Source organism: Tursiops truncatus, chromosome 12 (assembly GCF_011762595.2).
Source record: "Tursiops truncatus isolate mTurTru1 chromosome 12, mTurTru1.mat.Y, whole genome shotgun sequence".
NCBI lineage: Eukaryota > Metazoa > Chordata > Mammalia > Artiodactyla > Delphinidae > Tursiops > Tursiops truncatus.
In genome coordinates, this window is record NC_047045.1 from 21605613 (window position 1) to 21619064 (window position 13452).

At 43.1% G+C, this 13452-nt stretch overlaps 1 long non-coding RNA gene across 1 annotated transcript in view; it reads left to right on the forward strand.

The window, feature by feature from the left end:
- The window catches only part of LOC109549003 (uncharacterized), a 102713-nt gene extending 89758 nt beyond the window's left edge, over positions 1–12955 (forward strand). Inside the window, exons 3-4 of the long non-coding RNA XR_002175149.3 lie at positions 5117–5221; positions 12497–12955. This is a non-coding gene — a long non-coding RNA (uncharacterized lncRNA). The remainder of the gene's footprint in view (positions 1–5116; positions 5222–12496) is intronic.
- Positions 12956–13452: the final 497 nt, after the last annotated feature.

Consider the following 13452-nt stretch of genomic DNA (forward strand, 5'->3'; position numbering starts at 1 on the left):
GGGTGTTTGGAGGATTGCGTGGTTAAAGAATGTTTTGAGAAGGACTAAGGAGTCCGATGCAGAGAGTATGGCCTTGGGGAGGGACTTCTCTGTGCCTCAGCTGCCTCGTCGCCACCACTGACACGTGGTAAGAATGAGCTAGTTCACATCCCAGACTAGATTGCTGGGTCCCTAGGAACGTCTCCTGTGAAAGGCCTCCTCCTTCCCTTTCTCCAGGCACAACACGGCACTCCTGAGGCACTTTGGAAGCAGTGACTTGGGAGACCAGCAGGTGGCACACGGGAACCAGAATACACACGCCTTGGCTCAGGACAAAGAGACGGGCAAGGAGGTGGATGTAGTGCGAGGTCAGCTGGCTGACTTCCTCAGTCTTGAGGTGTTGAATGCTGTCCACGAAGACCACAAAATCATGCATGACTGCAGGACCTAAATGATTGAAAGGCAGGGAGGACAAGATAAGAGCAACACTAAAGGGTGGGGACGTTATAGTCCTTCTTTTAACCTCTCCTAATCCTCTCTCTTAGCCTGAGTTACCTGCTACGAGGATTGTCCTGCTAAAGGACAAAACATGATTGTCCTGCTAAAGGACATGGGGTAGATAAAGCAACACGCCTAGTGTGAAGAGCTCAACATCGGTAGCTGTAAAATAATTATAATCTGGTTGGTTTGAACACAATCCGGTGGTATTATTTAGGCATTTCTGATTATATAGTGGTTGCAGTTAGGTGTTTCTGACTCACTGATCTGTTCATTCATGTTTTTCGACCAAAGACTGTATGTGGAACTCCTACTCTGGACCTGGCACAGGGCTTGGGCACATGAAGGTAAATAAGACCCAGGTTCAGCTCTCCAGGAAAATAAAGCAATTCACTTGGCTAAATTGATAGAAAGGTGGGTGGTGGATTTCATTTAAAACCAGCAATTTAACCTGATAACCAGTACACTTAACTGAGTAGGTCAGTGTTGGGATAATGGTTTGGACGGTGGGAAAGTTAGGACAGGAGCATGAGGGAGAAAAGGACCATGGGGCCATTTATAAACCAGAAGATTCAGTTATACATATACAGATATATGTTCTTTTTCAGATTCTTTTCCATTATAGGTTATTACAATATATCGATATTGTAGTTCCTTGTAATATACAGTAGGTCCTTGTTGTTTATTTTATAAATCAGTTAATCCCCAACTCCTAATTTATCCCTCCCTCACCCCTGCTTTCCCCTTTGGTAACCCAGAATCATTTCTTATATTAAAATAATCAATATGTTCACACATTTTATTCAACCCTCCTCCTTTAGTTGGATTTACTGTCAACTCTTTAGCTTGTAGAAAACAATATTTTGAGGAGATCTAACCTTTTAAATAATATACGTGGTACATGAAGCGTTAATTTTACAGAGAACAGTGCTCAGTTTTTCCCTGTTTCCAGAGTAGGAGAGGAGAGGAGCCTTAACTAGAACAAGGGGAATAGAAAGGATTTGTTGGCACTGAGAACTGTGAATCGCCACGTGCTACCCCGCACCCAGAAGATGGGCATTGTTTTGGTTGAAGGCCTTTCAGAAAGCAGAGATTGCCATCTATCTGGGTGAGTTGAGATGTGGGTCTCTTAGGGAGAAAAAAAAAAAACAGATAAGAGTGATGTTTCAAAGACTCTGTACATACTCATGATGAACAGAAACTGTATCAGGAAGCTAGATACAGTTGGCCCTCCATTTCTACTGGAATCCCCATCCGCAGACTCAACCAATCGTGGCTGGAAAATATTTGAAAAAAAAAAAAATTCCTGAAAGTTCCACAAAGCAAAACATGAATTTGCTACATGGCAACTATTTACACAACATTTACAACTATTTACATAACATTTGCATTGTGTCAGATATTATAAGTAATGTAGCCATGATTCAAAGGATGCTGGAGGATGACTTTAGATTATATGCAAATACTGTGCCATTTTATATAAGGGACTTGAGCATCCATGGATTTTGGGCATCCAAAGCGGGGGAGGGATCCTGGAACCAATCACCTGCAGGTAACTGAGGGACCACTGTATGGTGATGCTCTTGGGGTAAATAATGAAAAATTATGGAATCTATTTAATTCAAGGGACACAGGTACTGAGCACATTTTCAATGTGTGCCTATAGAGCTGAAATTTAAGGTGATTAATAGAAATATTAGTTTCATTTTGTGTTTTATAATCAGCAACTAAAATCTTTTATGAAATATTTCAAGCAAATCTCAAACATATCAAGTATCAAATAACCATGTTCCTACCACACTATTCTTTCAAAGTTTTAAACTTGGCTATATTTCCTTTAGGCATTAAAAAAATATAACTTTACAGATTATATGGATACCCTTTGTGTACCCCTAGTCTGGAAGCATGTATAGATGCTGGTAACCCCACTATCAGGGATAGAGCAGAAGGAATTCCTGAGTGAGGTGGGATGTAGACCAGATCACCTCTAGTTGGCAACTTCTCACTGGTGGGGTAGATGACCTCATGTCTAAGCTGGTAAAGACGGTGAATTCCCAAATGAAATCTCTGAAATATACCAAGTTCTTACAGGCTCATCACAAGGCTAAAACCAAAGTTTGCACAAATCATTTGGAAATGATGCATCCAAACACAGGTGATGTTCTTAAGTAAAAGTGGGCCACCTCGTACATGCTGCCTTTGCAAGCCTACACCTAAAGTGGCAGAAAATCTCTCAGACGTTTTATGATGTACAGTGTGGATGTTACTTAGAGAGCAGAGGAAAAACTGCATGGGACTTAAGGATCACAAAGTGATTTTTAGTAAATATTCAATGACTGTGAGAGAATTCTGATAAAGATTCAAGGTAAAGAACTTGGTGCCTGAATCCTAAGACGGAAGCTTCCTTCGGATGGAATTATATATGCAAAGATCAGTAGTGTGGGAATAATAACCAGATTTATTAGTATCTGAGCAAACTCATTTATAGCATTACCACCCCATTTGCCCTGAGCAAGATATCTTTGGCTAAATTGAACTGGAGCATGTGACTTAGGCTGAAGGCCAAAACAGGGCCAAAGATGACTTCTTAACAGGAAGGGCCTGCCTGTCCCAATTCCCGCATAGAGTTGGGAGAGCAGGAAGAGGGTAAGGAAACCCCCCAGGTCTGCCCTTGAAGGCTGGGCCTTCCTCAGCTGCAGCAAGCAGAGCTCGCAGCCACCTAGCATGTGTCAATGCAGTGGCCCTACCCAATGGTTTAGCAACTCTTCCTCCTTCGTAAATGAGCGAGTAACACGGGGTGGCAATAAGGACTGTGTATATAAGTCAAGACAGAAAAAAGGGGATGGGAAAAAGTTCTCCCAACCAAATGTCCCCCTCGACATTCCTATCCCCATTTATGTAATCCAGAGCACTGTCCATCTGATTAATCTGAACATAAACTAATAATAATAGCTTCATTTTGGCAGCCTTAAATGAAAATGGACTCTGGATGGAGAATTTGTGATGATTATCCCTGATTTCCTCAGTTGAGCTTTAAAATTCTCAAGTTGGATCCAATTTCAGATAAGGACTGAGGGTGAGAAGAGAGGTTCAGAAGTCATAAGGCTCCCTTCCTATTTCAGTGCAGGTGCATTTCCTCTCCAAGCATGGTGGAAAAGTACAGGCCAGAGTGAAAATGTGAAATATTAGAAACCCTAATGGCTAGGAAAACAGGGTAAAGTACTGGGCTGAGAATTCTCTCTCAATATGACCTAGACTCGCAGTGATTGCAGAAATAAGTTTCAGGAAAGGCAAACAAGGTTTGTGTCATGCATATGACCATCCACCAAACCATCAAACATTTGCCTTGCCTGTGATCATGGCATTCAGTCATCCGGGGAGAGGTGCATCTAACAACAGATTGACAAGAACAGAAAAATAATTTTAAAAAGTAGTCAAGGGAAGCTAACTGTCTTTATGAAAACAGGGGCTTCCTCTTCTCAGGTCATGTTGCCTCTTTTCAGTCTAGACACCAGATGCCACTGTAGCAATGCTGGGCCCGCACCATATTCATTAGCACCCTCAAACCCTGGACTTCATATGATAATCAGTAGTGCCTCTAAGTTACTTAGAGTTGATGGTAACAGGAAAAAACGTTAGTCTAGAAGCAAACAAAGCCACCCGGAAGGAAGCCAAAGCTGGGGGCTCTCTGTGATTGATCTACCCACCCCCACAGATCTCGGGACCCCTAGGCTCCTGCAGCTGACCACAGGCACCCGAGCATCACCCCACAACCCCCGGCTTTCCAGGGCTGGCTTCCTCTGAAGGCAGTCATCCACATATCATCCCCCCTCTGGTCCCCTACCACCACTGTGTGCCCTATCCTTGCCCAGCCAGCTTGCCTGGTCCTCCCCCCACCCTGCCCTCTGCCTCTTGACACTGAATTTCCTGATCACACACACCTGCTTCCACCCCAGCAGACATCGTAGGAGCAGAAGCATCATAGCTTCCCTCCTCCTCTCCACTTGGGCTCTGAGTTTTTCTTCTAGAATAATTTCCTTAGAGCAGTATTTTTGTGGATTTGTTATAAATGCAGAAGTCTCCTGACCTACTCAGAATCTCTGGTGGTGGAGCCTGGGAATCGGCACTTTATCCCATCCTCCCAGTGATGTAAATGTGCACAGAGGTGGGAGAAGCCTGGCCCTGGGAACAGTTGGGGTTCCCCCACCCCAGTCCCATGTTCCATGATGCAGGCTGTACCACAGTGACTGCTGTCAAACACATTGGTTCGTTCTGGAGCTGAAGGGCTGTTCCAAAACCTGTTATGAACCTCCCCAGCCTAGGAGACAGATCATTTCTTGAGAGAAATATTTCTTGTGACTTCGTTGACTCTCCATTCTCTCCTTGGCATTAGCTCTGAGTGTTTTTCTTATTCAGGTGTTATGGACTGAAATGTTTGTTCCCCCCCTACCCTGAAATTCATATGTTGAAGCCTTAACCCCCAGTGTGACTTCAACCAGAGTGGAGATGGGGCCTCTAAGGAAGTAATTAGGGTTAAATGAGGTCATAAGGATGGGGCCCTGGTCCAATAGGATTAGTGTCCTTATAAGAAGAATAACCAGAAAGCTTGTTCTCTCTCTTTCTCCTTGCCCATACACAGAGGACAGGCCATGTGGGCATACAGGAGGAAGGTGTCAGGAAGACAACTCTCACCAAGAACTGAATTTGCAGGAACCTTGATCTTGGACTTCCAGCTTCCAGAACTGTGAGCAAATAAGTGTCCATTGTTTAAGCCATCCAGTCTGTGGTATTATTTTTGGCTGCCTGAGCAGACTAGCACACCGGGTATATTCCCAGTAACATTTATTGAGCACTTGCTATGTGCCAGACAATGCATTAAAGGCTTTCCATGTATCAATTTATTTATCCTTATAACAGCCCTATGGAGCTACTACTCCATAGAGTAACTACTATCAATATGTCGACTTTCCAGATGAAGGAACAGGCTCAGAGAAGAAAACTTGCTCCAGGTAACACAGCTAGTGGTGGTGCAGTTGGGATTTGAACCCAAGTCAGTCTAACACCACATTTCTTACTTTACTCTGTTCTACTCTCTCTCCCAGGGGATCTGGATCCTAAACATTGAGCCAACCAAAGCATGGAGTCCTATAATTTTCAGAGTACTTTTAAACCTTTTCAAACTAAAGATTCCTTTTATTATTTCTTCTCACCTGTCATTCATCTATGTGTATTTTGATAGATTACTAATCCGGAAATTGATAGGAAATCCATAACTTTCTATGGCTTTTTGAAATATTGAAAATAACTCATGAGCTTCTACTATTTCCTTAAACTCCCAGGAGTTTGAAAACCTAATTATCACCCTCATTTTACAAATAAGGAAGCAGAAATCCAGAGAGGATAGTGGCTTGCGAGTTACAGAGTCAGGAGCAGATCTCGGGTTTCCTCCTATCCAAGAGCTCAGTATCCGACATCATGCTAAATCAATCAGTTCGTCATTTAAGTTGTCACTGAGCACCTACTTATGCCTGGTAGACAAGACTATGTGAAAGGTACAGAAAAATTATAGCGATAGCTTCTGTATTTGATAAATTTACAGTCTATTTGGGAAAACAAGGCTTAGACATAAAAGGCAATTACATAAAATCACAAGAGAGCGTGTTTCTAGAGACGTGTTTCTCATCCTTGGCTGTACACCAGAATCACGCAGGGAGCTTTCCAAAGCTCCCAAACTCTCTAGAATAAGGATTTTCCAAGGTAAGGGCCCAAGGACATATATTATTTAAAAATACCCCAGTCAGGGTTGAGAACCACAGTTGCAAAGTAACATATCCTACAACAGGGACTACAAATGCTCCAGCAGTAAATGCAAGGTCAAGAGCAGCTAGAGGGTCAGGGGACCTCTGAGGAATAGAGGAGCTTTGGGGTGGGTGGAAAGGGTTTGGCTAAGAGGATAGGAGCTGGGGAGGGAACCATGTGAGCAATTCTAGGAAGGAGGAAGGACGTGAGAAGAGAGAAGAGCCAGGAGGGCTGGGGAGCGGCTGCTTCAGACCTGGGCTCTGGCAGGCAAGGGTGGAAAGGGAGGGTGCAGTCAGAGTAGGGGGGCTTCAAAGTTAGCCAGAGGCACTCATTTTCTAAATTAATAAATGTCCATGGATTCTTTTTTTTAAGCTTAAATTTTATAATTATGAATGTTATAATTTTATATATAGCCATGAGATAAGAAAAATAAAATGTGTAATTTCCATACAAAGAAAGATTGAAAAATGTAATACAAGAAATAATTACTCTAAAATGAGGCAAGGAATGAAAAAGGAAACAAGAAATGGGTGAGGGCAACTAGAAATGATAAGATGTATGGTAAAGCTATACAACAGATATTTTGATAATTCTGGTGTGTATAAATGTTCTAATGATCTGATTAAAAGGTGAAGATCATCAGGCTGGATTTAAAAAATCTCACCTTTATCACAAATTCATCTAAAACATTCAGAAGTAAAAGAAATGATAAAGATATCATGTACATATACCCATATATTTTTTTCTTTTTCAAGTTTTATTGAGATGTAATTGGCATATCACATTGTATAAGCCATGGATTCCTGAAGAAAGATCTTGTATAACAGATGTGTAGCATTAACCAATCAGGGAGGAACTTTCCTTCAAACGTCCAGGTATCTGGGTGATCTTGGAGAAGCTACCCCTTGAGCTGGAGGGAGCCCAGGCTGATCAGCTTATAAGGCAAGTCCTCACTCTCTCTAGAAAAAAGAGAGGGCATTGGATTCTCAGATGAGATGAGACTGGAGTGGGGAGAATGAACTTAAGAGAGCACAGGAGGCAGGGCGACTGCTCCTCGGCCCCCCTAGTCCACAATGCCCCAAGGAAGGAAAGTAGGTGCAACAAAAGTGCTAGACACAGAGAGCAAATGGCGGCTTCTTTGGGCTGCACAGGCGGGTCTCTGCTTGATAGTAAGTGACCAGGGTGCACTCATGAGGCAGTTCTTTTTTTTTTTTGTAATTTTTTGGCCACGCCATGTGGCAGGTGGGATCTTAGTTCCCTGACCAGGGATCGAACCCGTGTCCCCTGCATTGGAAGCATGGATTCTTAAACACTGGACCACCAGGGAAGTTCAGATCATAAGGCAATTCTGAACTAGATCACATAGGGTGGATCTCCCAGGCCTCTCTGGGGTGCAGGGCTGTGTCTCCTTCACCTCCCACTGGTGGGCTCCACTGAAATGTGGCTTGCTTGGCAGCAACAGCAGTAGCAGGTGTGGATTCCCTGGGAAGCAGGCATATTCTTCAGGGGTCCCAGTGCGGTGCTGGCCACTGGGGAGCTCTAGGCAATGGAGGAACAAGGGAGATGGCCCAGGTATTGCCCCATCTTTTGAACCAGAGGGAGATATTTACAGGGGTGGAGATTTATTGCTTTGCACCCTGACTGTATCCCTTGGCTGGTGGTTGAGAAAAACTGTTGTAGAGAGTGGGTTTCGGGAAGGTAAGTTTTGGTGCGGAATGAGGGTGGTGAGACCAGTCTGGATGCTGGGAAGTGATGAGATGAGAGCCTGGATGAGGGCAGAGGGTACTGGGTATGCAGGAGTAGGAAAAGAATTCAAGCTATTCTCTTTTAACATGAAAAGTATCACTGAATAGATCAAATGAGGTACACAGGCATGCACAAGCCTCATGTCAGTATACGCATATGTTTACAAATGCTTTATAGTTTGTTCAGAACTTCTGAACCCCACTGGCTTTTAGGCCCCGGCAATGTGATAGAGACTCAGGATTAAGAGTCTCCTCTGGTCTAACTCAGAAGATCTCTGAACAAGGATGGGGCAATAAAGAGCACTGGGTCAGCTTTCCAAGGCCACGCCCAGGATGAGCAACGCATTCTGCTGCCCATGTTGGGAAAAGGCTGATGCTGGAGGAAAAGAGCTGGGACACTGGAAAGGAAGAACATGCTGCACCTACAGAGGTGGATTTACCATGAAGCCAATAAAGCTCAGACTTCAGGTTCTCTCACTTGAACAGGCCTCATCCATTTGCTTGTAGTCAATTTTCTATTTGTAATTTTGCATTGTTTTTTAGAAAGAAGGTCCACAAATTATACAAGCCTCATTGTCCCCCCATATCCGGGATTAGTCCCCCAGTCACCTGTACAGCCCTGTGCCAGATGCTCTGGGACCTCAAAGTAGGTTTTTACTGCCCACTATGTTTGGTGTCCTGTATTGCTGTTAGGAAATCAGCTATCAGCTTGATCAGGGCTCTCATCTCACACAACTCCAGGAGCCCATTTGCATTCTAGTGTACATCCAGGGTCCCTGGAGGTGTGCTATGTCTGTGTGTCTCTGTTGCTTGCACGTTAGTTTTTTTGTCTTCAGTTTCACGATGTGGATCTAGGTGTGATTTTCTTTTTATTTATTGTACTTGGGATTTGCTGAGCTTTGTCAATCAGTAAACTGTCTCATCAGTTCTGGAAAATTCTCAGTCATGTCTTCAAATACTGCTTCTGCCCCATTGTCTTTTCACTTTCAGGAACACTTGTTTAACATGTCGGACATATTTCTGTCTTCCTTGTTTCTTAACATCTGTTCCTTATTTTGCCCATGTTTCTCTTTTCTAGGCTTCATTTTTAGACTCTAGGGGTTGGCAGACTACTGCCTATGGACCACATCTGTCCCCCTGCCTGCTTTTGTGGATAAAGTTCTATTAGAATACAGCCATGCCCTTTTGCTTACACATTGTGTGTGACAGGGTAGTTGTGACACAGTATACGTATTTCAGGACTAAAATATTTATTCTCTGGCTCTACAGAAAAAAAACTGCTGTCCCCTTCTAGATAACTTCTTATCTTCTGGTTCACAAATTCTCTCTTCATCTCTGTTTGTTCTACTGTTAAAATGGTCCACTGAGTTTTTCATTTTGGTTACTGTATTTTTTTTATTTCAAATGAAGCCTTATACATCTGGCTGGTCACTTTTTACAGTTTCCTGTCCCTGATGTTATTTTCAAGCTTTTCTTTTATGTGTTTAAATACAGATTCCATAGTTTTGAGAGACTGAATATATCAATGTTCTGAATGTCTAATCTCTGAAGTCTTTACAAGTCTATTTCTGTAGTCTGTTTCCTATGTGTTTTTTATTTATATTTTTACTTTATTATTTTAATTGTATATTGCTCATTGTTCTTGAAAAAACTATCTGTAGAGGTTCTTCGAGGCTCCCCCAAAAAGTGTTTCTCTAGAGAGGATTTACTATTGTTCTGCCTGGTGTCTAAACCAAATCCTTTGAAGCTCCCTGGGCCACCCAAGCTGCAAATCCATGTCAGGGCAGGTCCATGATGAGAATCTCAGGAATTTTTTCTTTGCTTATTTTCCTGTTGCTAAAAAGATTAGTTATGTGTTGCAGAAATTCTGCACTAGACTATACAATCTTTAAGAGCAGGGACTGAGTCCTTTTCATGATTGAGTTTTTACTATCCTGCACAGTACCTGGCCTAATACTTGTTGAATGAGTAAATGAATAAATAAATAGATTCTGTTGATTACATTTATAAAATAGTTCTCAACTCTGTCTCTTCACCTCTTTCCTACTCTCATGGTCCTAGTTCAGGTCCTAGTCATTTTTATCTGGACTAATATAATATAATTTTCCAATTAGTGGTGCTTGGCCGAGGGTATATTTCAGAATCTCTGGAGTGTATTAAAAAATGCATATTTTAAAAAAAAAATCTGGGGTAAGTTGACGAAATACAGAGTTTAAACTATTCTGCAGATGATTCCAATATGTAACACCAGTGAGAGGTACCCTGTGCCAACTTGTCTTGCCTCTTTTAAATCCATCCTCCATCTCAGTTAGGGAATCCATCTAACGTGGGACTCTGACTACTCTGCTCTCCTACCAAGTCCCTACAGTGGTTCTGAAATGGAGTAGCACTCTGTGGTCCTTGTCCCCCATGTCCTCCACCTGCCTTTGTCTGTGGAAAAACTTTAGCCAAAAAATAAGTTTAATCAGAGAAGTGAGAAAATGCAGAAGCAGGAAAAGCAGTCAGACAGGACAAAACAATAATAGTGTAATGAGTAAGCCAAGTCAAGGACCTTTAGTTCCTTCTCAAGAGCTACAGATAATATTCTGAGCCATATCCTGTGAGCTTGTGAGCTGTTTTATAGAGACTAAAACTCCCACCAGGTGGAAGAAGTTAACTACATGATGACCAGACTTAAGCTGCCACAATTCTGAGAACTGGCCTCAAGGAAGTGGGAACAAACCGACCCTGGAACTGAAGATTAACTGTACTTAAAATAATCAAGATGACTCTGGTCAGACCACCACATGACCAATTTCAAGATGACTGTCAGAGCTGACTGTGCTATTTCTACGTGCAGCCCCTCCCTGAGCCTATAAAAGCTCTTGCCCACTGGTCGTAGGCAGGGGTTGGGGGTACGGGATGGAGAGTCGGCCTTTGGACAGGAGTCCACCCCGCAACCCCCCGGTTGCCTGCATTCAAAATAAAGCAAACTTTCCTTTCCATCAACCAGGCCTCTTTATTGGCTTTTGAGTGGCGAGCAGCCGGACCCTACTTTCAGTTACAGTTCTCTGCTGCCCACAGAATAAAATCCAAGCTACTTAGCACTGTTTACAAGGTCCTACATCCCCGTATTGCACTTATGCGCTGGTGACACTCAACTTCGTGTATTACTTATCGAGTACCATCTTGTCACCCATGTCTTGCTTTTGCTCACACTGTTCTCTGCAGTGCCCTTTATATCCTCCTTTACTGACTCATTTCTACTTGTCTTTAGGGACCCAACTCAACTCCAGGCAGTCTCCCCAGACTCGAGGGCTGAGTTTAGTATTCCCCCTTCATGCTCTTCTGCTTCATCAATTGTATAACCAACTCTGCTACGTTGAAAGTATAACCTCCCACCGAGTGTGAGTTCCTCACCTTTGTTAGCCTAGCATAGTTTTCAGAATACAGTAGGAATTTAGTATATTTTTATTGCCCAGAGTCTAATACAGACTCGTTATATATTTACTGAGCTGAACTGTCTAGGTTTGCCCTTTTAAAATCAGGTATATCTGGGAACATGGGCGATGATACCATACCTCTGGGCCTCTTTAAATTCATAATATTAGTGATTTTATTCTCTAACTAAATTCAGTTGTTTCTAGTCGTATTAGGGAAAAGACGAGATATAACCTGGGGGTTATAATATACATCCCAGCTGAAATAATTTTTAAATGAAGAGGGAGAAATGAAGCAATTAATCATCTGGCATCTGCTATTCCAGGAACGGGTATTGTGCAAAGGCTGATTTCCTTGCATGCATTGCTCGGATAAGGAAGGCTCATTCTTTCTGCAGAAGTCTGGGTCCCTTTCCCATCCCTCAGAGCTGCCTAACTTCTTGGCCAGGCCTCCGGGGAGATAATGAATACCAAATCTTCCCTCCTGGCTGAGACAGTGCTGGAGAAACCACCAGGAATGACAGGCTTGTGTGCGGGTCCCAGGGAAAGCAGGCAGAGAGTGGAAGACTGATAGAGGTTTTGCTTCCTGGGATAGAGAAGAGGTGATGCTTCCATTAGTATGAAACTGGGCGTCAGTTTCCTGATGTTCTTCACTCCCTATTCTCTAGGATTAATCCAGCCTTCCCCAAACAATCCCAAGTGAAAAAGCTGATCAAGTCTTCTGAGGTTTCACTGGGTAGGGTCAGAGGGATGAGAGCCGGCCTTGCCGTAGTTCGCTGCCACTTCCTTCTTGGGGGCATCTTGCTCAGAAGTTGGGGTTGTCATCTCATGCTGGCGTCTTGACTTCCTCCTCAGTTTACAGTTTTACAGCCTTCTAACCAGCATCAATCTCAAAGCTATAGTCCCTGGAATAGAACGGAAAACAAAGTCTGTTTGGTATCATGCATCAGCAAGTACTCAATAAATGTTCATTGGTAAGGTTAATGATCGCGAAATGAAAGAAAACATGTTTTTCTGGCACTGCCTCAAATGGCTGTAATCTCCATCCTCTACTAGAAAATAATCACAACAACAATAATACAAGGATTCTCGGAGAACAAAGAGGTGGCTGAGATAGCATCTCATTCAGGAACCTGCAAACGGAGACAGCTGCTGCGGAACTCCATTACCTTTGCAAGACCTGTTGCCCTTGGAGACAGATGACGGCTAATGTCGGTTTCAAAACCATGACAAGGTCAGTTTGCCAGTAAAAGGCTGGAAAGGGAAAGGGAGGGGAGCAAGAGTGTCCTTGGCAAAAACTGATCTGACACACTGATGAATCAGCAAAGGCTTCTATGTACAGAGCTGCTCTTCTACACAGATTCTCTTTATTCCTGGAAACTGCTAGACACCAAGTTGAAAAAAAAAAATCTCCCTTCTAACAGGACCCATCCCTTGAGATCAGGCTGCTAACTGGTAATATTCCATCGGCATGAAATCATGGAGGGAGGATTACTAAACAGAAGAACTAGGTTAAGTGACTGTACCACTTCGGGCTGTGTGATCTTAGGCAAGACAGTTAACCTCCGTGAGTGTAGCTTTCTTGTAGATAAAATACAGGGAAGATAGGCAAGATAACAGCAGCACATGCCAGTGATGAGAATTAATTGCACTAATGGATGTGAAGGTGTATGTTGCCTCTAGATGATCATGCCATCTTGGACGTTCTGTCTTTGAACGGGCCGAGGAGGAGAGCAAAGTGCAGATGCCGCTGCTAATAAGTCAATCTGTTTCCAACCACACCCCGCCCGCCAACACGCTAATAAATTCAGACTTACGCAGGCTGGTGTCAGGGTCTGCATTCATTAGGCAATTTAAATCATTTCATATCTTAAAATAATGATGGCATGTGCAGTACTGTCTCCCAGCACGTTCGAGGTCTAAGGCGAAATGCCCCGAAGACAACCACATGTAACCGTCACATTTATTTTACATTTTTAATGAACTTCCGTGTTTTCAGAGCTCTCTTGGCA